This window comes from Spermophilus citellus, assembly GCF_964194105.1.
Source record: "Spermophilus citellus genome assembly, chromosome: 1".
In the NCBI taxonomy this organism is placed as follows: domain Eukaryota; kingdom Metazoa; phylum Chordata; class Mammalia; order Rodentia; family Sciuridae; genus Spermophilus; species Spermophilus citellus.
The window spans coordinates 180,406,397-180,433,690 of NC_138182.1; positions in this window are offsets into that span (position 1 = coordinate 180,406,397).

Below are 27,294 nucleotides of genomic sequence, written 5' to 3' on the forward strand. Positions count from 1 at the left end.
ATAATTCACTCCTCCCCCCCCCCCGTGGGTCTCCTTTTCATGCCATCCCCTAGGCTGCTATGATATCCTGGAATTCCATGGAGCAAGCCTGGAAGTGTGATATGAGGGGAAGTTGTAGAGATTAAATTATCATTTCTGAAGAGAAAGTTGGTCTATGGCCATTTTGATGCTTTTCAAGAAAGCTCTTATTAGGGAAATAACAAATGGGTTGAAGAAAGTAACAAGGGATCTTTCAGGAGTCTACAAATGTTCAACTAGGAAAAGACCATTTCAAAATTTGTCCCTGAGAACCTCCCAGGAAATAGCACTTACTATCAGAAAGTTAATGACAATAGTAAGGCTAACATATGTATAAGGCTGTCTCATTAGAAAAGGATTCCATGCACAGGAGATTATCACAACAGAGGGTAGCAAGCCAGATGTTCTTTCAAAGGATGAGTCTGAAAATTAGGGAATTTAACTTGTACAAAGTCAAGACCCACAATTTGCCTCCACGATAACCTATGCTTCTACTAAATGTCACACCACCACCTCACTGGCAAGAGCCACAGCCCATCTCCATCAGGATTGAAGAATTCCCTTGAGAATGAGAAGTGTCCCGGATTCTGGTTTACTTCCTGAAGGCCTCCCCTCAAAGGGCCGGGTTTTTTGAGGATTAACTTTAGGAACTGATACCCTCAGCAATTCTGTAACTGAGACCTTATAAAGAGAAACATATGATTATCTCTGGGAGAGCCCTGGATTGAATAGTGAAATCTTTGAAAGCTCTCGCTTTGTTTCTCTTCCTGCCACTGAAAGGAAAAAAAAATGAGAGGTGGAACCCATTTCTCACTCTCTCCAATCTAAGCAAGCAGAAGACATCCAGTATTAATAATGTGACATTCTATGTTGATTTGGGTTATATTTCTTCCATTATTCACTTTTAAAGTTGATATATTTCCTACCAATTCTTTGTATACTCAAAGAACGATTTACTGTTTACAGTCCTCAACTGTTATCCAAATGGTAGTCCTCTACTGTAAAGGACATAGAATCTCATATCATCAGGAATATGTATGTTCCACTCTGTTTAATTCTATACCAGGAGTAGGCTTTCAGAGGCTCAGCATTGCTCTCCAGGTTAAACCTAATAAGGAGAGGCTTGTCCCAGAGACATCTATGATGGTAAGGCAGCTGCTGAGCATTGAAGGCAAACTCTCCTTAGGTTTTCTGAGTTCTCTTTATAAAACCAATTCACGGCCCTTGAATCACAATATTTGAGATTTCACTCTGGATCTTCTTACCGCAACTAAGCAGATGATCTGTGAACTCTTGAATAAAAACCTTTGTCCCCGCCCTATCTTTTGCCCACACAACTCATTCTCCTGAAGGATGTCCTGATCTCTCCTGAGGAATTCTCCTTCCTGCTATCTCTCTATTCTAATAATTACTTTAGAATAAAGGGAGTTAAAAAAAACTGAACTGAGGGTTCCCTTACCTGATCAATGTTTCTTTTTTTTCCATCTACTGAGAAATATGTTCACCAGTGAATGCAGTAACAAGACAGAAAGATGACTCCAATTCCACACAAAAGATAAAAGGTGGAATCAATGTCCCAGGGCTCACTGAAATGCAGAAGCAATCAGCCAAAGGTCTCCATTATCTGAAGCTTACTGCTGCTTCAGGCAGATTTGCACAGAGACTACCCACTCCGTTCTAGAGTTCCAGACCCACACAACATAGCTAAGAAACAGAGACTTCTTGAGTATAGGAGGAAGGGACAAAAAGAAGAAATTAAAAACTAAAGCCCTGACCCTCATCATCACCCCAGCAGATCCTACCACCCTTTAAGTCCCTTAGATCCCTCTTTCTCGAATTCTTCCATTTTCTACTTACAACTTTTTAGCACATCATATGTACATGCACATATATATGCATGCAAATTTATCATTATTTCCTCCTTGGAGGTATAAGCTTTGATCCTGCCATGCCCAGAGCCTTTTGGAGATCTAAAGATCTAAAGATGTCCCAGGAATTTTTAGTAATTCCTAGGCACTGTGTTTTAAAATTGTTCTTAAGTATTATTATTCAGAAATAGAAATTATAGAAATTGAAAATATGTTTAGGATATATCATGACTAATTTTCATACAATAATAGACTCTAATAAAATTTGTAAGATGCAAAAAATCAGATTTTTTCCCCAGGACATAGAACCTTCCCTAGAAGAAGTAAGCTTCCAGTCATTCCCTTTGATCACCTCTCCTGTTGCTCCAAGATAACAATTTTGGAGGGTTCTAACAATATTTTGAGGGATTTTAATTTTTCTAGGCATACTTCTATGCCTTTTGTATTAATTCATTTAATCTTCACAACAATCCTGTAAGTATTGTCCCAATATTACATATGAGGAAACCAGGGGACATAGGATTCATGTTATTTAGCAAGGTCATGCTGCCAGTAAACAATTGGGATTCAAACCAGAAATTCTAAATCCAGAGTCATATTCTTTAAATACCAAACTGTGCTGTGTAAAAATATCATGGCAGGCTGGATTAACAGTCCAAATCTACATATTTGGATGTGTTGAAGAGCAAGCACTTACTTAGCAATTTGCATGTTTTGAACATGCCCTTTCAATTGTTATCCTGTTGCTTGGGGTTCAGTGCACTGCAGGAAGGAAGGCTTGAGTTTCTGAGAGGAGAGACCTGCCCATTAGTCACAACTGTCTAGAGTAGAATTTGACCGCATAACAGACAGAAAATAACAGAGCATTATTTTCTTCTCCATTTCACAAAGGTTAGGAGGAAACTGAAGCCAGAAGAGGTTACATAAGTAACATTTCCTTATTTTCAGCTGGTATAGCTCAACATTCTGCATGCAGTTCATGCTTAACTTGTACAACATTCCAATTGGTTGGTATCTCTATCCTGATGTTCAGATGCAACTTTGCCTTTCAGACTCCTTGAGGGAGGAGTCTGGATTCTTGACTGCACTCATGCAGGTTACAGGAGAATTCTCATGATCCACACAGGTGCTATGGAAGGTTAAAAAGAGAATTAAAGAGATAAGCTAGGCAGAAGGCAAACAGAAGTGCCAGGGATCAAACCCAGAGCCTCAGGCATACACTCTAGCACTGAGCAACACCCCCAACCCCCTAATTTTTTTTTAATAAGAGACAGGGTCTTACTGCATTGCCCAGGCCAGTGTTGACTTGTGATCCTATTGCCTCAACCTCCCAAGTGTTGGGACTACAAGTACCCACCACCTGCCTGGCTTTTACAGGTGACAATTCTTAAAGCTCCAGTTCATATCACTTTCTACCACATTCCATTGGCTCAAATAAATCTTATAGTCAGGTTTGAAATGTATAGGGTACAAAGTCCCTTAGTGAGGAGCCTATTGTGGCAGACATTATGACAGTTCTCAATTATCCCACCTCTTAATAGTCCCCATTTACTCAGTTCCCTTGAGCATGGATAGATCTGTGGCCTGTTTCTGACCAATGTTCTATGGCAACTTCTGTAACTATTATATAAGACTATATCTTCTCTTACTTTTAGATCCTCCTCTTTGTTGATTCTGATGAAGCATTCTCCAGCACTGAAGATCTGCACTATGGAAAGGGTACCACATCTCTGGGAACTGAGCATGGCTTCAGCTGACAAATGGGAAAAATATTCAAGAAAATTAATTCTGTCAATAATCTCAAAAGGCTTAGTAAGCAGATCCTTTTCCAGTTAAACATTCAAATTAGACCCTAACCCCAGGTGTGAATTTCAGTATAGCCTGTGAGAATCATCCAAACAAAGGAATTAGATGACTTATACTTGAACTTCTTATCCATAGTTTGTGGTTATTTGCTATACAGCAATAATTAAATCACACATATTCGAGGGTCATGGTATGAAAGTATAGAAAATATTTTTTGGAAAATAATTTAATCTACACAATCTGCATTTCTGGAGTTTCACAAATAATCTCCCCATCCCCTTCCTTTGGAATATAAAATATTCTCACCCACTCTGAAAATTTCTATCATCTTGGCATAATGATTGGAGTCCAGGACCTCAGGCTAGTTTCTATATAAGTTTTAAATGCACTTTTTCTTAATCTAGAAACCTGTGAATTAAAAAATTACAAGTTATCTGCCTGCACACCCAACATTCAGTGAAGGAACAGAAATAGGATAACTACTATGAACTTACTTGTTTGGAAAAAGAATGGGGGTCTATGGTTATCTCTTACAACGATGACACTGATGAACAATTTCTGTTGTGCCCCTTATCTGTGTCCTCCTCCTGAATCCGAGCTGGCTCTGTGGCTTAGTTAAACAATGGAAAGCTGTAGAAGAAATTTTGTGCTAGTTCCTGCTCCAAGTATTAAAGGGCCTGACAGCTTCCAATTTTGCACTCCTAGGATGCAGCCACCACAGAAGAACTATGATTATCCTGAAGCTGCAGTACTTTTAGGAAGGCTGAATCATACCCTTGGAAATGCCACACAGAAGAGAACCAAAGTGCTCCAAATAACAGCCCTACACAAAATCCCTGCTTATAGCAAGGACTAACTGTCACCGTCTTGGACATTCCAAATCAGTTGAACCTCCAGTGAGTCATCCTGGACATTCCAAATCAGTTAAGTCTTGAAATAACTGCTTCATACCATATATAGAATGATTCCAGTGAAGTCAGGTAACCCACAGATTTATGATAAAGGGTTGTGGCTGACTGCAGCCACAAATTATGGGTGACTGATACCAACCACTGACCAAAATTAAAATCCTTACAAGATGTTTGTTTGCTCATAATATAATAAAATTTAAAGAATATAATATATGTAATATTCTCTTTAGAAAATTAGTTCTCTGGGCTGGGGTTGTGACTCCATGGTAGAGTGCTTTCCTAGCATGCGTGAGGCACTGGGTTCAATCCTCAGCACCACATATAAATAAATAAATAAAAATAAAGATCCATCAACAACTAAATTATACATATATATATATATATATATATATATATATATATATATATATCAGTTATATATTAATCAGTTCTCTGGATCTCACAATTAGTTAACAGGAGATGCAAGGAAGAAGAACTAGGTTAAATAACATTAAAATACCAGTGAGCAAGACAAGTAGCACAGACCCTAAGCAAATGCCCTAGTGACACCTGTCTGTATGCAGGGGCACTGAGGTTAGGGGAGACCCACAGCAGAAGCAGAAGCAACATTGGTGGCAACTGTGGCCACAGCCTGAGGATCAAAGAAAGTTTCCAGGGATCTGGATGGTAGGCTCACTTTCCTGTCCACATTGGACCTTATTGCTATGTGTCTGCATAAATATTAATTCTCTAGCATGAACCCAGGACAGGTACTATGAGGAATCACTCAGTAAATTTTATCAATAGATTATTTCAATAACACAAACATTTCAAAAAAGCAGGTCAAGGTGCTATGATTTGGATATGATTTGAATGTCTCCAAAGAGTTTGAGATTTCATCTCTATAATGTGCTATTAATCTGACTATGGTATTTAGAGATGAAGCTTTGGGGAGGTGATTAGAATTACATAAGGTCAATAGGGTGGATTTATCATCATTGAATCCCAGTAGCTTTATAAGAAGAGAGAGATAAAAAGATGGCCAAGTAAGAGAAAGCTGAGTTCCTAGTGGCTCCATGGTTCAAGATTCAAGCAGCAGGATCTTGGGATTGCAGTATGGCAGAGCTACTGTAGGGTAACTGAAACCCAGATCCATCAGTTTGCAGCTAGGACTCTGTAGGCCAGTCTGAGCCTAATAATCCTGTGGAAAGGCAGAAGTAGGTTTTGAATAGGCTGGCTATAATGAATCAGAAGTTTGAAAAAGGGAGTGATGGTGTCTTAGTCTCAGCTCAGTCTAGCACCCTCTAGGTTCCAGGAGCCCACTTCACCCAGAACTACCTGGGTCCCAGCACCAGCCTGGTCCCTAACTCCCTCCCCCATCTGGCATCCACTGATCCCCTCATCCCACCAGGTCCAGCATCAACCCAGCACCCAACGGGGCCCTCTGGCTTTCCAATCCCCAGTCTCCCAACCCTTCAATAGGTCCCAACCCAGCCCATAATTGCAGCTATGCAGCTGGCCCTCAGGTCTTAGCACTTGGTCTTGATCACCTGCCAGATACAGAACAGCTCTCATGACCAGTAGCACAGGTCCTGGTGCTCAGCCCTCAGGACTGCCTGGGAGAGAAGTGTGTGACCAGGAATTTTAAAGGGCTGGGGCAAAAGAGATGGAGTTTAGAGACTAAAATAGAGACCAGGAATGTGGAGTCCTCAGGCAAAGTAAAAGGCTAAGATCAGGCTCCTCTACCGCATGAGTGGAACCCAAAGGAGATTCCTGGGGTACAGTCTTTCAATGTGGACTGGCAATTATGGGGCCTTAGAAGTGCACAGACATAAAATCTCCAGAGAATTGGCACACAGTGAAGAAACTGGAGCATATTTAGCTAATGCCCCACCTCCAGGAGTTCTACCTCCAGGACTAACACTCCCACTCACTGTCCTAATGGTAGAGTTACCATCAAACTCCAGACAACCCCAGATGAGAAGGGAAGCTGAGAAACTTTTGAATACCCATGAAAACAATTGTTTGGTTTTTCATTGAGTTCCTCTTTTTTTCTTTTTTTTTTCTCTCTCACATCTCTACAATTTTTGAAACCAAGTATTTTTATGCCTAAGTTTATTAAGGACTAGGATGTCTGATAATACATTACAGTTTTGTTGTGTATGCTTTTATTTTGGCTTTTTTCTTTTTAATTTTTGCTTTATATATATTTTTCTTCTCACTTATCTGTTTCCTGGGATTCTCTCTCTCTTTTCTCCTACTGATAGCCAACCTCTATTAATTCTTCTTTCACTCTTCCTATAAATTTTTACTTCTATCTTTTCTCCTCCTTCCTTAAAAACATCACATTCTACACCACTTCTGTTTTCTGTTCTCTTTGTCCACCATTTCAAATGCTGAACCTTTTTACAAACCTACTATTTATATTATAGACAATGAATGAACTCATAATTTCTGTTTATTGCAACAAATCTGTAGCCATTTTAGTAGGAGCTATTTGGTTGAAGGCTGTATATTGTTTGCATTAGGTGCTTTTAATATTGGTCTCCCTCTTAAAGGTGAGGTACTGGAAACATTCAGGGACACTATAAGTCTATGGGATAGAAACTGTACAGCTTTAGATCCACATTGCTGGATGGGAAGGCACACAAACAACATGGAAAAACAAAGGGAACAAAACACCCCAAACAAACTAAGATGTTCCAATGGTAGAATTCATTGAAAACACAGTAAAAGAAATGTCAGGTAAGGCATTTAGATGTAAAGGATGATGTAAGAAGTAAAATCAGAGATAAATTTCAGGAGCTAAAAGATCACTTCAACAAAGAGAGATTCAGAAAAGAGATCAAGAAGAAACCCTCAAAATAAAGGAATCAATAAACCAAATTAAAAATTCAATGGAAAGTATCACTAACAGATTAGACCACTTGGAAGACAGAACCTCGGGCAAAGAAGACAAAATATATAATATTGAAAATAAAGTTGAACACACAGAGAAGATGGTAAGACCATGAACAGAACTTCCAAGATTTATGTGATAACATGAAAAGACCAAATTTAAGATTTATTGGGATAGATGAAGGCTCAGAGATACAAACCAAAGGAATACACAATCTTTTCAATGAAATAATATCGGAAAATTTCCCAAGCCTAAAGAATGAAATAAAAAAATCAAATACAAGAGGCTTATAAAACCCCAGAGGTACAAAATTACAACAGACACAACACCAAGGCACATTATAATAAAAATGCCTAACAGAATAAGCATAGAATTTTAAAGGGTATAAAAGAAAAATATCAGATTATATTTAGGGGAAACCAATTTGGATCTCAGCTAATTTCTCAACCCAGTCACTCAAAACTAGGAGGTCCCTGAATAACATCTACCAAGAAAATGGATGCCAACTGAGAATTTTATATCCAGCAAAATTAAGCTTCAGATTTGAAGATGAAATGCAAACATTTAGCAATAAACAAAAGTTAAAAGAATTCACCAGTATAAAGCCTGTATTAAAGAACATTCTAAATAAAAAATGAAAATCAGCAAAGGGAGGAACTACACTAAGGGAATAGTGAATCAAAGGAGAAACTAAATAAAATTAAAAACCAAAATAACCAAAATACAAATCACATCTCAATAATAAGCTTGAATGCTAATGGCCTAAATTCATCAATCAAAAGACATAGACTGAAGATTGGCTATCTCCAAGAGACTCACCTCATAGGCAAAGACATCTGCAGACTGAATTTGGAAGAATGGGAAAAAAATATCACTCATATGGATCACATAAACAAGCAGGTGTTTCTATCATATCAGAGTAGACTTCAAGCAAAAGCTAATCAGAAGGGACAAATAAAGGCATTTCATACTGTTTAAGGAAATTATACATCAGAAAGACATAAAAATTTTAAATATATATGCTTCAAACAATGGAGCATCTATGTACATCCAACAAACCCTTCTCAATTTTAAGAATCAAATAGACTACAGTACAATAATACTGGTTGACTTTAACACACCTCTATCACAAATGAATAGGTCTTCTAAACAAAAACTAAACAAAACAACAACAAAAAAACTATAGAACTAAATAATACAATCAATAATTTAGACTTAAGAGACATATATAGAATATTTCATCCATCAATGAGCAAATACACTTTCTTTAAAGGACCACACAGATCCTTACCTAAAATAATCCATATCTTCTGCCAAAAAGCAACTCTTAACAAATATAAAAAATAGAGATAATACCCCACTTTCTACCAAATCATAATGGAATGAAATTAGAAATAAAAAATAGATGTTACTCTAACACATGGAGACTATATAATACAGTATTGAATGATGAATGGATAACAGAGAAATCAAGGATAAAATAATAAACTTCTTAGAGGTAAATGAAAACATCAATACAACATATCAAAATCTCTGGAACACTATGAAGGCAGTGTGAAGAGGAAAGTTTATGCATTGAGCTCATTCATTAAAAAAATAGAAAGTCAAAAAGTAACTGACCTAACATTACATCTCAAACACTAAAAAAAGAACAAATCAACACCAAATGCAGTAGAAGACAGAAAATAATTAAAATCAGACCTAAAAATCAATGAAATTGAAACAAAAGAAACAATTCCAAGAAAATGACAAAACAAAAAGTTGTGTTTTTTAATAAATAAATAAAATTGATAAATGCTTAGCCATGATAATGATGAGAAAGAGAAGGAAAACTCAAATTACTCAAATACATGATGTAAAAAGAAATATCATAATGGACACTACTGAAATACAGGAGATGATCAGAAACGATTTTGAAAATTTATACTCTAATAAAAGAGAAAATCTTGAATATATTGACAAATTTCTAGAGATATATGACCTACCCAAACTGAATCAGGAAGACATACACAATTTAAACAGATCAATTTTAAGCAATGAAATAGAATATGGCATCAAAAGCCTACCAATCAAAAAAAGCTGAAGACCAGATGAATTCTCAACCAAATTCTACAAGGCCTTCAAATTACAATTAACATCAATACTTTTTAAATTATTCCATGAAAAGGAAAAGAGGAAAGCCTTCCAAACTCATTTTAAGGCTAGTAACTCTCAAAACCAGTGTGTGAGGGACTTGTTTTGATTCTCAGCACCATAAATAAGTAAATAAAGTTATTTTTTTTTTAATTTTGGCAAATCACATACAAAAACATATTAAAAAGATAGTGTATGACAATCAAGTGGTGTTTATCCCAGGTATGCAAGGTTGGTTCAATATGCAGAAATCAATAAACATAATTCACCACATCAATAGAAAAAAAATACCATGATCATCTCAATAGATGCAGAAAAGGCATTTGACAAAAGATAGCACTTCTTCATGTTCAAAATACTGAAAAAACTAGGGAAAGTAGGAACATACCTCAAATTGTAAAAGCTATATATGCTAAACCCAAGGCCAACATCATTTCAAATGCAGAAAAATTGAAAGCATTCCCTCTAAAACCTGGAACAAGACAAGGATGCCCCCTTTCACCACTTCTATTCAACATCACCCTTGAAACTCCAGCCAGAACAATTAGACAAATGAAAGAAATTAAAGGGATACAAATAGGAAAAGAACTCAAACCATCACTATTTGCTGATTACATAATTTTATATTTAGAAGATTCAAAAAAATCCACACAAAACTTCTAGAACTTATAAATGAATTCATCAAAGTAGCAAGATATAAAATCAACATCCATAAATCAAACATGTTTCTTTTTTTTTTATTGGTTGTTCACAACGTTACAAAGCTCTTGACATATCATACTTCATACATTAGACTGAAGTGGGTTATGAACCCCCAATTTTACCCCAAATGCAGATTGCAGAGTCACATCGGTTACACATCCACAATTTTACATAATGCCCTATTGGTAATTGTTGTACTCTGCTCCCTTTCCTATACCCCACTATCCCCCCTCCCCTCCCCTCCCTTTTACTCTCTCTACCCCATCTACTGTAATCCATCTCCCTCCTTATTTATTTTCCCATTCCCCACCCAGCCTCTTATATGTAATTTTGTATAGCACTGAGGGTCTCCCTTCATTTCCATGCAATTTTCCTCATCTCTCCCTTTCCCTCCCATCTTTTCTTCCTACTCTTTTCTTCCTACTCTTCCTCCCTGCTCTGTTCATATTTGCTCTCATTATATCAAAGAAGACATTTGGCACTTGAATCAAACATGTTTCTATACATTAGTGATGAATCCACTAAAAGAGAAATTAGAAAAACTACCCCACTCACAATAGCTTCAAAAATAAAATACTTGGAAATCAATCTAACAAAAGAGGTCTCAAAAAAGACCTCTACAATGAAAACTACATAACACCACACACACAAAAATTGAAGATGATCTTAGAAGATGGAAAGTTGTCCCATGTTCTTGGCTAGGCAGAATTGATATTATCAAAATGGCCATACTACCAAAAGCACTATGCAGACTTAATGCAATTCTATTAAGATCCCAATGACATTATTCATAGAACTAGAAAAGGCAATCATGAAATTCATGCAATATAATCAAAGCAATCCTTAGCAAGAAGAATGAAGCAGGAGGCATCATAATACCAGCCCTTAAGCTATATTACAGAGCCACCTTAACAAAAATGGCATGGTATTGGCACCAAAACAGACACAGAGAACAATGGTACAGAATAGAAGACACAGAGAAAAACCCACATGAATACAATTAACTGAAGCTAGAAAAAGGCACCAAAAACATACATTAGAGAAAAGATAGCCTCTTCAAAAAATAGTGCTAGGAAAACTGGAAATCTATAAGTAACAGAATAAAGTTAAACCTGCATGAAATTCAACTCAAAGTGAAGTTGAATTTCAACTTAAATTTCAACTTAACTCAAAGACTTAAACACTAGAACAGAGACTCTGTGCCTAATTGTAGAAAAGTAGTCCCAAATCTTCACTATGTCGGCTTAGGAACTGACTTCCTTAACAAGACTCCTAAAGGGCAAGAAATAAAATCAAAAATTAATAAAAGGGATGAATTCAAACTAATAACTGTTTTCTCAGCAAAGGAACAATCAAGACATAAAGAGAGAGTCTACAGAATGGGAGAAAATCTTTCCTGTCATGACACACAACTAAATCAATCAGGGTCATTCCAAGTGAATTTGGGTTGGCACAAAATAATTACACACAAACAGAAAATACCTTTTTCTTTGGGTTCTGTGATGGCTCTCCACCTTAGGGGTCTGTTGGAAAGAGAAAGAGCATGCCTCAAATCATGGTTTTATTGAAGGAGGGTGTACCAAAGAACATTCTATCCATACAAGGCAGAGGGGTAATATTACAAGGGGTAGCCCACTCCCATTGGTTAACACCCACTCCCAAAGTGTTTCTCCTCTGCTGATTGGAGATGGGAATCCACCTGCTTTCCCTTCAGGGAAGCCAGTCTCCACATTTTCATCACTCAAAGCTAGGGGGTGCTCAGTTCCTCTGTGGCACCTCCCAACACTTTCCCACATGCACCTTAGATAAAAAGCATTAATCTCCAGGATATATAAAAAACTTAAAAAAAATTACCACTAAAAACAAAACAAATAACTCAATCAATAAATGGCTAAGGAACTCAACAATTCACAAAGGAAGAAATATGATAGGTCAACAAGTATATGAAAAAATGTTCACCATCTCTAGCAATTTGAGAAATGCATATCAAAACTACTCTAAGATTTTCTCTCACTCCAGTCAGAACAGCAATTATCAAGAACACAAGCAATAATAAATGTTGGTAAGGGGGAAAGGTACACTCACACATTGTTGGTGAGACTGCAAATTGGTGAATCACTCTGGATATTAGTATGGAGATTCCTCAGGAGGTTTGGCATGGAACCACCATTTGACTCAATTATCCTACTCCATGGTATATACCCAAAGGATTTAAAATCAGCATACTATAGTGACATAGCCACATCAATGTTTAAACAGCTCAATTCACAATAGCTTAAACTATGGAACCAACATAGGTGTCCTTCAACAGATGAATGGATAAAGAAAATGTGGCATATATACACAATAAAATGTTACTCAGCCTTAAAGAAGAATGGTATGATGTCATTTGCCAGTGAATGGATGGAAATGGAGGGTATCATGCTAAGCAAAATAAGCTGATACCAAAAAAACAAAAGTCAGATATTTTCTTTGATATGTAGATGCTAACACACAAGAGGAGGAGGGAAAGCATAAAAGTTCAGTGGATTGGACAAAGGGCAATGAAGAGAAGGGAGAAGGATAGAAATGGGAAAGACAGTAGAATGAATGAGACATAAGTTTCCTATGTTCCTATAGGAATACATGACCAATGAAACTCCACAACTGCACATTTAGAGACTATCATGTTAAGTGAAATAAACCAATCCCAAAAAACCAAATGTTGATGTTTTCTCTGATATATGGATGCTTACTCACAATAAGGGGAGGCAGGGAAGAATAGATGTTCAGTGGATTAAACAAAGGGGAATGAAGGAAAGGAGGAGGGATAGGAATAGGTAAAAATAGTGGAATTAATGTGCAATTTGTTTCCTATGTACATATATGAATACATCATAGTAGATCTCACCATCGTGAATGTCCACAAGACTGGGATGTTAATTAGAATTTGCATGCTTGTATAAATATATAAAATGGATTCCACTGTTATGTATAAATAAAAGAATAAATAAAAATTTTAAAAAACATGGAATAAGACAATTAGAAGGCAAAAGCAAGAGAAGCATTTTGAAAAGGAAGGAAATTCAATTAACTAATTCAGACTTTCTGAAATACTCTCTTTTAAGAACAGTTTTCCCAACTGCTAATTAGGAGATCCTTGAGGAATACTTACTACGTTAAGACACTAAGACACGTGTTTATCTTCAGAAAGCAACAGAGGAGACTAGGAAGATGGTGGAACAGAGCTGGGCAGTGATTCCTGATTTACCCACAACACAGAAAGGAGGTAACAAAAGAACAAATGATCTGAGAGGTGGATGACAAAATAAATGCTCTAAGAACCAATATTACAAAGTCTGAGACCTGAAGAGACTTGAAGATTGATTATCAGAGTAGAAAATAAGCACAGAGTCACCCAACCCTTAACCTGGACCAGGGTAGGGGAAGGGGGTTGGGACCAGAGAAAGAAAGAGGGGAGAGAAAAACTCACAAACTCCCCCCACCTCTTCTTGAAACAAAGGCAAAAAAAAAAATTAAAGCATAATGGGAGCAGCAGCATCCTTGAAGCAGATCAAACAGTTTAAGACCAATTTGTGAATGGAAAGCTGTGCCAAAAAGCTGTGCAGCCATTTTTGGAGCCCCCAGCTGACCAGTCACCTCTGTAAATCAAGACAGAATCTCCCCACCTCCAGAGAGCAGCAAATAAGCCAGAGAGAACACCTCTGCAGGGGGATCTCTTAAGAATCCATCGATGAGCAATTTGTAGAGGAATCACTACTACCCAAAAGTCAGTGAAACTGCAAACAGAGGGAGCAGGGTGGAGCTGCCCTCAGGAAGTGCTCACCCAACTCAGTGATCTGCAAAGTTTCTGTGGGGGCCCAAGCAGGGACAGAACAGATGCCCCCACTGCAGGGGTCCAGCCCAAGCGGGGATCCAGAGGTCCTGAAGGAGGAGTGGCATAAGCAAAAGAAGAAGAGACAGGATGACAGGTTGCAAGTTAGGAACAGCCTCCAAGAAAAACTCTGCTGCCCCTAGAGGGGCATTTATTTTTTATAGCTTTTTTACAGGTGTTTTTTTCAGGTAGTTAATGAATAGCCTCAAAGCCCAAAACTTCTTTGACTTACAAAATTTTCAAGAGTTATGATCTTTTCTGACATACATTGATTACCTAAGATATTGAGTACATTGTTTAAAATATTTTCCTGTAACCTTTGCCAATTATGATTAAGCTTTTATGTTTTTACCTCAATCATTAGGTGCTAGGCTTTGCAACTTGACTACATATCTCTGGACCTATTATTAACTTTTAACTTTAAAGCATACCTATAATTATTTCATTAATCTTTAACTTTAAAGCATATCTATAATTATTAGTAAGATTTCTTACTTCTAAACTAAAATCCCAATAAAACACCCTTAAAATAGTAAAAGTCTATTACTTAAAAGCCTACTACTCTAAAGTGCCTCTAAAATATATCTATGTTAATTTTATATTCTATTTTTAATTTCCAAAGTAATTTCTTTTTTCATATGACCCATTTAACTGCCTTCTTAAAGAGTTTCTTTGATCCTTGGTCAAAGTACACCAAGCCTTACGTCTTTGTATTCTTCAACTAAAGGACAGGCTCTGCACCTCAACCCATTTACTATTAATATTAACTATGTGTTTCCCAATTTCATCATAAATTCCTGTGTAAGGCAAAGGAGGGTCCGTTAGTGGGGGAAATGTATGTTTATTGGCCTCTTGTTCTCGAGGGGGATACCATAATCTTCCTTTAATTAAGTAAGCTACCTAAGGTGGTCCTTGTACAGTTGGCACAGCAATTGTTGTTCTGTAGCTAGGCTGTTGCACAGGTTGTGGGTGGGGGTAGGCCATGGGGGGTGATGTTTGTAAATTTTTAACCATGGGATAAACATTTCTTGTTTAGGTTTCAGGAATAACACCATCGTTTATTTCCTGAGAGAGATTGAAACACATCTTGGGGCATGTCTTAATTGTATCCTTAATCTCATTCTGGGAATTTTCCTGCAATCTCAGGCAATGTGTACTTTTATTATTGATTGATGTATGCCCTGTTATCCATATCATGAGTATCACAAACAAAACACCTAAGATTCCTCATGGTTCCGGTTTCCAGATGGTGTGGCCCTGCCGCAGCATCCTCCACGCTGTGACCCTGTCAGACAGTGGGTGCAGGAACGCCTTCACCAGTACACACTTCACAGGAAGGAAGCGAGTGGTCAAATCTGAGCTTCAAGGCAGTTTTGTCCCTAAGCAGAAGATAGTGGAACATTAGGACCACTGAGGATGAACATCAATGACCACTGACACTGGAAAGGAGAATAGTGGGAAGTTCTTAAGTCTTAAGAAGTTTAGAAGGACTATCCCCTTGATTGTAGCTTCAGTGGGTCCCATTCTTGGAGGGAAGCTCCCTGAAAAACCAGCAGCATAGAGGGAGGGATGGTTCCCAGATTGTGACAGTGGAATGTCATAATGAGAATTGCCTGGGTCCCCAGGAAGCTTTAAAGGGAAGGTGCCCAGATTATTACAATAGCCAGTGGGAGGTCATTCAAGTTGAAAGTTGCCTGGATCAAAGGCAGCAGACAGCAATGGCCTGAGGCCTGAACCAGCTACTAGCCTGACCCATTGTCAAAATTGATGAGTGTTAGGACACTGTTGGCTGGACCCTGCCTCAATCATGGTCAACAAAAGAAATCACCTGTTAAGAACATCTGTAAGGGGAGACTTGTGGAGGAGGTGCACAAAGTACAGACACACACATAGGGCAGGTGCAGATGGATAGAAGGATGGCAGACAAAATTGCTGAGGGCCATTGCCAAGTAGGAATGACGCATCGAAATTTCCTTACCAGCGTACCCCATGTTAAATGGACTTGCCTTGGAATTTCGCTGTTGACATTGCATGTAAAGTGACCTTGCTCAAGGACCAGGGAGGATCTGGGTTTAGAGCTGATCAGGTTTGAGGTAGTATCCCGGTCCTTGGGTTTAGGGCGTTCCCGGTTTAAGACAATAGGGGTTTTAGGGAAGTTGGAGGTTGAAGATTATTGCTGCTGGAAATAGGGCGTTCCTGCTACCTGAGCTCCCCGTTGAGTTCTCAGGAGATTCAGAAAGTATTTTGGGAAAAGAGCCTCGTGGAGTAGGTGAATTGGGCGGCAGCAGAACTGGGATTTCCCCAAAACCTGTGTAGAGGCCGGTGTGAGTTCGGGAATAAAGAATTGCTGTTTGAATCTACAAGGTGTGTGGTGGCTCGTGATCTTGTACCCAGCCAGACTGTGGCACAAAATGATGCCTACCCCTCTCTGCCGTCATCTTTAATAACCCAAAAAGTTACATATTATTCACTACACTTTGACCAGTACTCATTTAATCCTGAGTGCTAGATAACTGAGATAAGGTCCTGGTTAATGCAAACACAGAGCCTCTCTCCTTCAAAGGGTGTCACTATATAAACCAGGTAGTGCATCTGCATAGTTATCTTAATAGCCTCATCAGGGAATAGCTGGGCATTCCAGTTGTGGGAATCAAGGCACCAGTTACCCCCCAGGAGTTTGCTCACTGGAGGAATGCTTCTCTGTCTATTTCTACAGTCAGAATACCTACAATCACCACCTGCCATTCACAACCTGGGGCACTAGAAGCTAGAACCCAGCTGAGCCAACTGAATCTCTTTAGTAAGAATGATACTCCAATGAGCTGTGTCAAACAGGGGGAATGTTTCTGCACCACAGATCTTCCATGAATAATTCACAACCACAGGATCTGTGTCTATAGCCAGTCACCAGGCTCTAAGCCACTTTGAAAAACGATCCTGTAGTACACAGTGACCCACAGAAATCACAGCAGTAGCCCAGAATCCTGCATCCTGAACTCCAGCACACAATAAAAACAACCAACAGACCCAAGACTGTACCTCCCACACAGTCAGCCAAAGGCCCCTGAGCTGATTAACCAAAACTAGCTGGTGGGAGGTCCATAGCAACAAGGGAAGTGACTCCTGTGCCTCAGCACATCTGGAGGGATCCAAGGCCAAAGAATGACAGACATTTTCTACATTCCAAATCCTAATGATATTCAAACCAAAATACAACAAGAAATTTTCTTCAACTTGGCATTGTTTACTATAAATAACTCTAATCACAACTTAATTTATATGTATTGTTCTTTATCTTGATTGATAGTTGTTACCTTAATAGCCAACACTGTAGCTTCAACACATTTGAATATATTTCTTCTAATGGTTTAAAGCATTAATTGGAATCATTCTATGTTTGCTTTCCTAGCCCTAGTTTACATGTATTTCTCCTACCCATCCCCCAATTCTTCCTCTTATTTTATCGGCTATTACCTCAAATACCCTCCTCATCCATCTTTTTCTCCTTTTTACCCTGGAGTATATTCTTCTTTTCTATCTTTTCTTTATTTTTTTCCTATATCTTTTGCCCAATATTTCATCTTCTCTCTTTTAGCCCACATGTAAAGTCATAGCAATCATACTATATTTAATAACTAAATTTTTACCTGTTCCAGAATTTTACTATATGTCTATATCTGACTTAGAGGAACTGTGGAGGAAAATATCAACAAAATTTTGACTTTTTACAAGGTTGAATAGTACATGGCTCCGCTCTGAAATAATTTGGTAAATAGGGCTTAGTGGCTTCTCTCAAAGTGGTGCTAGTACAGGGATCAGCATTGTGTTAAAATACTAATACTTGCATATTTTCCCAACCTAGGGCTCTTAAGAGAAAGAATCTCATGAAGGTGTCCCCTGCTTAAAAGAAGAAGCAATAATCATTCCAATGAATGGGAAGACACATAAGCAAGGGAACAAACAACACCAAATAGCTCATAACACTTCAACAACTGACTCTACCAACACCAAAGTGGAGGAAATGTCAGAGAAAGAATTTTAAAAATTCATTTTTAAGAAGACATAAGGAATGAAATTACAAAGAGATTACATAAGATGAAAGATCACTTCAGTAAAGAGATAGAGATCTTAAAAAGAATCAAACAGAAATGGCAGAAATGACTAAATGAACCAAATTTAAAAATTAATGGAAAGCATTGCCAATAGATTAGGCAATTTTTTTATTTTTAGTTGTAGATGGACACATTACCCTTATTTTATTTATTTATTTTTATGTGGTGCTGAGAATCAAACCCAGTGCCTCATACATGTAAAGTAAGCGCTCTGCCACTGAGCTACAACCCCAGCCCAAATTAGATGACTTTTAGGAAAGATTTTCAGGCCTTGAAGACTAAATATATAATCTTTAAAACTGACCATAGGAAAAAAAAAGATGTTAAGAAACTATGTCAAAAATACTCAAGAAATCTGAGACAACATCAAGAAACCAAAGTTAAGAATCATCCAGGTAGATAAAGGCTCAGAAATATAAAATAAAGAGATGCCCAATCTTTTCATGAAAAATATTACATTTTTTTTTCAAATCTTAGAAATTATATGGAAATCCAAATAAAGAAACATATAGAACTTCAAATAGAATCACAATGAATCTACTTCAAGACACATTATAATGAAAATGTCTCATATGAAGAATAAGAATAGAATTTTAAAAGCTGCAAGGGAAAAATGGCTGATCACTGTTAGAGGTAAATCAATTTAGATTTCAACTGATTTCTTGACCCAGACCCTAAAATCAGGAGAACTTAGAATAATATATACCAGGCTCTTGAATAAAATGGGGGCCAACCAAGTTTACTATACCCAGCAAAATTATGCTTCAGAATTGAAGATGAAATTAAAACCTTCCAAGATACACAGACACTAAATGAATTCATAACCACAAAGCCTCTATTACAAAACATACTCAATGAAATGTTTAATTAAGAAGAAATGAAAATTAGCATGGGAGTAAATTACACTAGAAGATAGTTAATTAAAGGAAAATAAAGTATGAAATAAATGTTAGAAATAAAGCAAAATGGCAGGAAATAAAAAATCACCTCTATAATAACATTGAATGTAAAGAGTCTAAACTCTTCAATAAAAAAACATAGATTGGCAGATTAGATTAAGAAGCAAGACCCAATAATATGTTGTTTGAGGGTACTCACAAAGATATCCCCAGATTGAAGGGAAAAAATATACCATGAAAATGGTACCCATAAAAAAGTGGGGTAGCTATTCTTTTAATAAACAAAGTGAACTTCAAGCCAAAATTAACTAGAAGAGACAAACTGGTTAAGGAAGTCATCCAACAACAAGATATAATGATTATAAATATTTATGCTCCAGGGTTGAGGTTGTGGCTTAATGGTAGAGCACTCACCTAGCATGTGTGAGGCACTGGGTTCGATCCTCAGCACCACATAAAATAATTAAATAAAATGAGGTATTGTATCCATCAACAACTAAATAAAAAAATCTACAACTAAAAAATTCAATATGTATATGTTAATATATATGAATATTGGTGAACTTGCATATATAAAATAAACCCTTTCTCAATAATAAGAATCAAATAGACAACAATATAATAATAATGGGTGACTTCAACACCCCTCTCTCACAACAAAACAAGTCATCCAGACATGAACTAAACAATTGTTCAGAACTAAAAAATACTATTAATCAAATGAACCTAGGGCTTAGAGGTCAAGTGTCCCTGAGTTCAATCCCCAGTACCCCTCCCCAAAAAAAATATTAAAATAGACCTAACAGATATGTATAAAATACTTCATCCATCAATGACTGAATACACTTTCCTCTCAGCAGCACATGAAACATTTTCTAAAATAGATCATATTTTAGGGCATAAAGCAAATATTAGCAAATACAAAAAAATAGAGGTAATACTTTGCATCCTATAAGAAACGAAATAATGAAACTAAATAAGAAATCACTGACCAGCTAAAAAAAGAAAACATTCTAACACCCAGAGATTAAGTAATTCAGTGTTGGGTGATTAACGGGTAGCAGAAGAAATCAGTGGTGAAATAAAAAATTCTTACACACAAATGAGTATACAACATACAAAATCTCTTGGACAGTGTGAGAGCAGTGCTAAGAGGAAAGTTTATAGCACTGAGTTCATATATTTAAAAAAATAATCTTGGGCTGGGGATGTGGCTCAAGTGGTAGTGCGTTCGCCTGGCATGCGTGCGGCCCGGGTTCGATCCTCAGCACCACATACAAAGATGTTGTGTCCGCCAAAAACTAAAAAATAAATATTAAAAAAAATTCTCTCTTTCTCTCTCTCTCTCTCTCTTTAAAAAAAAATAATAATCTTAACAACACACCTCCAGGGCCTAGGGGAAAAAAAAGCCAACACCAATATCAGTAGAAGACAGGAAATAAAAAAAATCAGAGCTGAAATCAATGAAATTGAGAGTTAAAGAACAATACAAAGAATCAATGAAACAAAAAAATTGGGCTTTTTGAAAGAACAAATAAGATTGATAAACATTTAGCCAAACCAACTAAAAGAGAGAGAAGATTCAAATTAATGAAATTAGAGATGAAAAAGGAAATATTACAACAGACAACAGTGAAATCCAGGTGATCATCAGAAACTGTTCTGAAGATCTATACTGCAACAAACTAGAAATTTTCAAGATATTGACAAATTCTTAGAGGCATATGACTTACCTAAATTGAACCATGAGGGTACAGAAAAATTAAACATGTCAATATCAAGTAATGAAATTGAAGCAGATAGAAAAAGCTTTCCAACAAAGAAAATTTCAGGACTAGATGGATTCTCAGTTGAATTACTATTACCAATTCCCTTCAAATTATTCCAAGAAGGAAAAAAGGAGGACACATTGCCAAATTCATTTTATTAAGCCAGGATCATCCAGATACCAAAACCAGATAAAGGCAAATCAAGGAAAGGAAACTGCAGGCTAATATTCTTGATGAACATAAATACAAAAAATCTTAATAAAATATTCACAAACAACATAAAAAAATACATTAAAAAGATACTGCACCATGATCTAGTGGGATTCATCCCCAAAACACAAGGTTGGTTGGACACTGGAAATCAATAAACATAAATCACCATATGAATAGAGTTAAGGATAAGAATTGCAGGATTATGTCAATAGGTACAGAAAAGGCCTTTGACAAAATATAACATCTATTCAAACACTAGAGAAACTAGGAATAGAAGGAACATAGCAGAACATTGTATAGGCTATATATGAGAAACACAAAGCAACATTATACTCAACAGAGAAAAACTGAAAGTATTTCCTCTAAAAACAGAAACAAGACAAAGTTGCCCATGCTCACCTTTCCTATTCAACATAGTCCTTAAAACTCTAACCAGAGCAATCAGGCAAAAGAAGAAAATTAAAGTAATACAAATAGGAAATGAAGAAGTCAAATTATTTCTGTTGTCTGCTGACATGGTCCTACATTTAGAATTCCAAGAAAAAAGAAAAAGCTCCACTAGAAGGCTTCTATAGCTGATAAACATTTTGTAAAGTAGCAGGATACAAGAGCAACAAACATAAATCAGTCTCTTATCTATACTCCAATAATGAAACTGCTGAAAAAGAAATTAGGGAAACTATCCCATTCAAAATATCCTGAAAAAAAAACTTGAAAATTAATCTTAAAAAAGAGGTGAATGACACTGTCAATGAAAATTATAGAATGTTGAAGAAAGAAATTGAAGACCTTAGAAGATGAAAAGACTTCCCATGTTCTTGGATAGACAGAATTGATATTATCAAAATGGCTATGCCAACAAAAGTGTTATACAGATTCAGTGAAATCCCCCATCAACATATCAATGACATTCCTCAAAACACTCAAAAGAAGCAGTTCTAAAATTCATTTGGAAAAATAAGAGACCCAAAATAGCCAAAGCAATCCTGAATAAAATGAGTGATTCTGGAGGCATCACAATACCAGATCTCAAACTATACTAGATCTATAGCGACAAAAACAACATGGTACTGGCACCAAAACATACACAAAGACAAAGAATAGAATAGAATACACAGAGAAAACCCCACATAAATAGTTACGTGATACTAGACAAAGGTGCCAAAAACACACATTGAAGAAAAGATAGCCTTTCAATAAATGGTGCTGGAAAACCACATAATGAAGAATGAAACTTTACCCCTATCAGTCACCCTGCACAAAGGTTAACTCAATGTGAATCAAAGACCTAGGAATTAGACCAGAAATTTTGTAACAGCTAGAAGAAAACGTAGGCTCAACACCTCCTACATGTCAGCACAGGAACTGATTCCTTAACCAGATTCTAAAGTGCAAGAAGTAAAACCAAAAATCAATAAGTGAGATGGATGACATCAAATTAAAAGGCTTCTGCACAGCAGAGGAAACAAGAGCATGAAGAGAAAGCCTACAGAATTGGCAGAGATCTTTGCCATCTATTCTTCAGAGAGGGCATTAATATCCAGAACCTACAAAAAAAAAAAAAACTTAACACTAAAAAAAAAAAAAAACCCAATCAATAAATGGGCCAAAGAACTAAACAGACACTTCTCAAAGAAAAATACAAATGGCCAACAAATACATTAAAAAATCTTCAACATCTCTAGCAAATAGGTAAATGCAAATCAAAATTATATTGAGATATTTTTTTTTAATCTTACTCCAGTTAGAATGGCAATTATCAATACAAATAATAAATTTTGGTGGAACTGCAAATTAGTGACCACTCTGGAAAGCAGTATGAAGGTTCCTCAAAAAACTGGGAATGGAATGACCATATGACCCAGCTATCCCACTCCTCAGTATATATCCAAAAAATATAAACTCAACATACTATAGACATGCAGCTACATCAATGCTTGTAGCAGCACAATTCACGATAGCCAGACTATGGAACTAAACTAGATGCCTTTCAACAGACAAAAGGACAAGAAAATGTGATATATATATACACAATGGAGTGTTACTCAGCCATTGAATAATGAAGTTATGGCATTTGCTGTTATATGGATGGAACTGGACACTATCATGCTACGAGAAACAAGCCAGACCCAAAAAGTAAAAGCTCAAATGTTTTCTCTGATATGGAAGTTAATTCAAAATAAAGAAAGAGAGAGAAAGGGAAAGGGAGGAGAATTCCATCAAGTTAGAAGAAAAATCAGTGGAATAGATGTGGGCGATGGGGGAGGGGGAGGGTACAGGGATGGGATAAGGGAAGAACAGTGAAATAAATCTGACCTAACACTCTTGTGTGCATATATGAATATACCACAGTAAATCTCACCATCATGTATATACACAAATTTATTGCTTTTTTAAAACCCTAGAAGTCAATAGCAGAAATATCAATAAAGTTGAGGGAAGGGAATGGGCAGAAAGAGGAGAAGTGGGAAAGGGGAAGTACTGGGGACTGTTAGAGCAAATTATATTTCCTGCTTTTATAATTATGTCAAAAGGAATCCTAATGTTATGTATAACTAAAATAAACCAATAAAACATTAAATAATAATTAATAAACTGACCTGGATTTGTAGCTCGGTGGTAGAGTGCTTGCCTAGCTATGTGAGGCACTGTGTTTGATCCTCAGCACCACATAAAAATAAATAAAGATATCATGTCTACCTACAACTAAAAATATTAATGTATTATTATTATTATTATTATTATTATTATTAACTGAGATCTGACAACAGGAGGAAAAGACTACATACTAAAGGATTCCAAATTTGACTACATACTAAAATAAACGGATTTTTTAAGTAAAAATCAACAGAGATTTTAAACTATAATATGAATTGTGAATCTCTAATACCACTGGCTGTCATCATGCCCAGATTTCATAAATTAAGCATGAAATAAAAATGGAATGTTTCTACATTGAAGAAAAGATAGCCTCTTCAACAAACGGTGCTGGGAAAACTGGAAATCCATGCATGGCAAAATGAAATCAACTCGAAGTGGATTAAGGACCTAGGCATTTGACAAGAGACCCTGGGCCTACTAGAAGAAAAAGTAGGCCCAAATCTCCATCATGTTAGCTTAGGAACCAAATTCCTCAACAAGACACCTCCTAAAGCACAAGAAGGAAAATCAAGAATCATTAAACAGGAGGAATTCAAACTAAAAACCTTCTTCACAATAAGGAAACAATCAAGAATGTGAAGAGAGTGCCACAGAACAAGAGAAAATCTCTTCCACCTGCACCTCAGATACACCATTAATCTCCAGAATATATAAAGAACTCAAAAGCCTAACACCAATAAAACAAAAATCTATTCAATAAATGACTAAAGGAAATCAACAGACACTTCACAGAAGAAGAAACACAAATGGTGAACAAATATATATATATAAAATATTAAACATCTCTAGCAATTAGAGAACTGAGATTTCATCAGAATGACAATTATCAAGAATACAAGTAACAGTAAATGTTCACAAAGATGTGGGGGGAAAGGTACACTCATACATTGCTGGTGGGACCGAAAATTGGTGCAAGAATCTGGAAAGCAGTATAGAGATCCCTCAGAAGAGTTGGAATAGAACCACCATTTGATTCAGTTATCCCATTTCTTGGCTTATACCCAAAGGACTTAAAATAAGCATACGATAGGGACACAGTCACATCAATGTTTATAGCAGCTCAATTCATAATAGCTTAACTATAGAATGAGCCTAGATACCCTTCAACAGATGAATGGGTTAAAAAAAGTGATATATGTACACAATGGAATATTTACACAATGGAATATTACTCAGCCATAAAAAATTACTTTATGACTTTTGCCAGTCAATGGATGGATGTGGAGATCATCATGCTAAGTGAAATGAGCCAATCCAAAAAACCAAAGATTAAATATATTCTTTGATACACAAATGCTAACAGAGTCATAGGAGAGGAGGGGAAGAATAAAAGTTCAGTGGATTAGACAAAGGAGAATGAAGGGAAGGAAGGAGGATAGAAATAGGAAAGACATTAGAATGAATGGAATGTATGTTCATATATGAATACATGACCAGTGAAACTCTACATCATGTTTAACCACAAGAATGGGATCCTAATTAGAGTAAGCTATATTCTGTGTACATATAATAGATCAAAATACACTCTACTGTCATGTATATCTAAGAAGAAAGAAATGTGTCAAAGTTCTTTATTTTATTTACTTATTTATATACAGTGCTGAAAATTGAACCCAGTGTCTCACACATGCCAGGCAAGTGCTCTACCAGTAAGCTACAACTCCAGCCCTCTAAGGGAGGTTTTTAAATTTCTTTTATATTTCTGTATTCCCTATTTAATGTTGACAATGTTTTTCTTGTAGTTGAGATGCTGTTCCATCTGTGACCTGCATACATTAGCCTTCAAAATGCTGCTATTTCTTAATCTCTCTTCCTCCTCTTTTTAAATACATCTCCTGTGCATCCATCCCCTTCAACTTGTGACTTGTTTGTTAGAGTGACAACAAAGAAACGGGCGAGGTCATCTTGATAGTCACCCAGAAGGGCATGGCTTGGCTTTGGCACTCATTGCCCATTGGGAAAAGTTTTCCAGACAGCATTGGACTTCATTGTTCAATATAGCAAGATAACTCACTACTTATCAAAATATCTCACATATGAAGAAATAATGACAGGAGCAATTTGTGGTGTAATCTCCCTACAGCACTTACACTTCAAGAGAAAATAAAGTAATAAAACATAACATTTCAAATATTTGAAATGTAATTTTTATTCAGAAATTGTTCTTTTTCCTTGAATAAAAATGTATCTTTCTGAAAAAGTGTGTCACATTAGATTGGATAGAGAGAAAGGATGGGAGAGGAGGGGAGGAGTAGGGGGTATAGGAAGAGCAGCGGAATAGAATAGACAATATTATTGATGTATGTACATTCCATGTATGTATTACATGTCAAGATACATTCTGCTGTCATGTATGACTAAAAAAAATAAAAATAAATCGTATGGTAAAAAAAAAATGTATCTTTCCTGAAGTTTAATTTCCCCAAAATTTTGGCAATCCTTTCTCTGGTTTTGTCCTGTTTCTTCAGTTTTATAGAATCCTCCACTACGGTGGGATTGCCTCACCTAAAGACCCGGAATGTATTTGCAGATCTTCAGCTGGATTGGAGAGCTCTTGCCCACCCTGATCTCCATGTTTCCCTAATCCTCTCTTTATTCAACCCAGTTTCTCCAACATTTTCCCCTTGTTGCCATCAGTGATTTCAGAGTCAACTCTTTAGAAAGTTCACTGAGTTTCAATTTGTTTCCTACATTTTCCAATCACTGCTTTTATATTTTAAATTCAACAGATTAATTTTAATAGTCTACATCGAATAAACCATTTATGAACCAAGTTTTAAACATTTTCCTTCTTTCACACTCCCTACCCCACCCACACCTTATTGAGTCTTGAACCAGTTAAAGCTTCATTTTTTTTCTTCTAAACCAAGGTAGACTCTGACCTGCCTACTCTTGCAGTCTCATGACTGACCTTAGGCTAACTAGAGCCTACCCTTCCAGTGGGGATTATTTGCTATGGGAATCAAATTAGGTAAAATATTGCTCCAAACAGGTGAAAACTAACTAATTATATGGAGTAAATATTACCTTAAAAATGCTAGCTGAGGCAGGGCAAGTCACTGATTTGGAACAACAATTGGATTATGATTTGTAAACTTATGCACAGACAAATGTATGCACTAGAAAGGCATGGAATGTGTTGCCTCTCCCAGGGAGCCCCCAAGCCAAGAGGTTTATAACCCCAGGCAACGTGGATGGCAGCCAATGCCAGCAGCCAGAAAGTCTCACAGAGTATTACCTGCCCCAAGGGGACATGCCAACTCCCTGCACAGGTGGAGCCCCAGAGGGCCAGGCCAGCAAAATGAAAGGGAAAAATGATACATGGATCAAAGGCGAGGATGCCACGGGTGGAATTTTGCGTCCCGAGAGTGCACAGATGAAGAGCAAGGACATAACTTGGCCGAGTTTTCCTTTAGTCCCTCCCTGATGGCCTTCCAGGTGTGCCGCAGC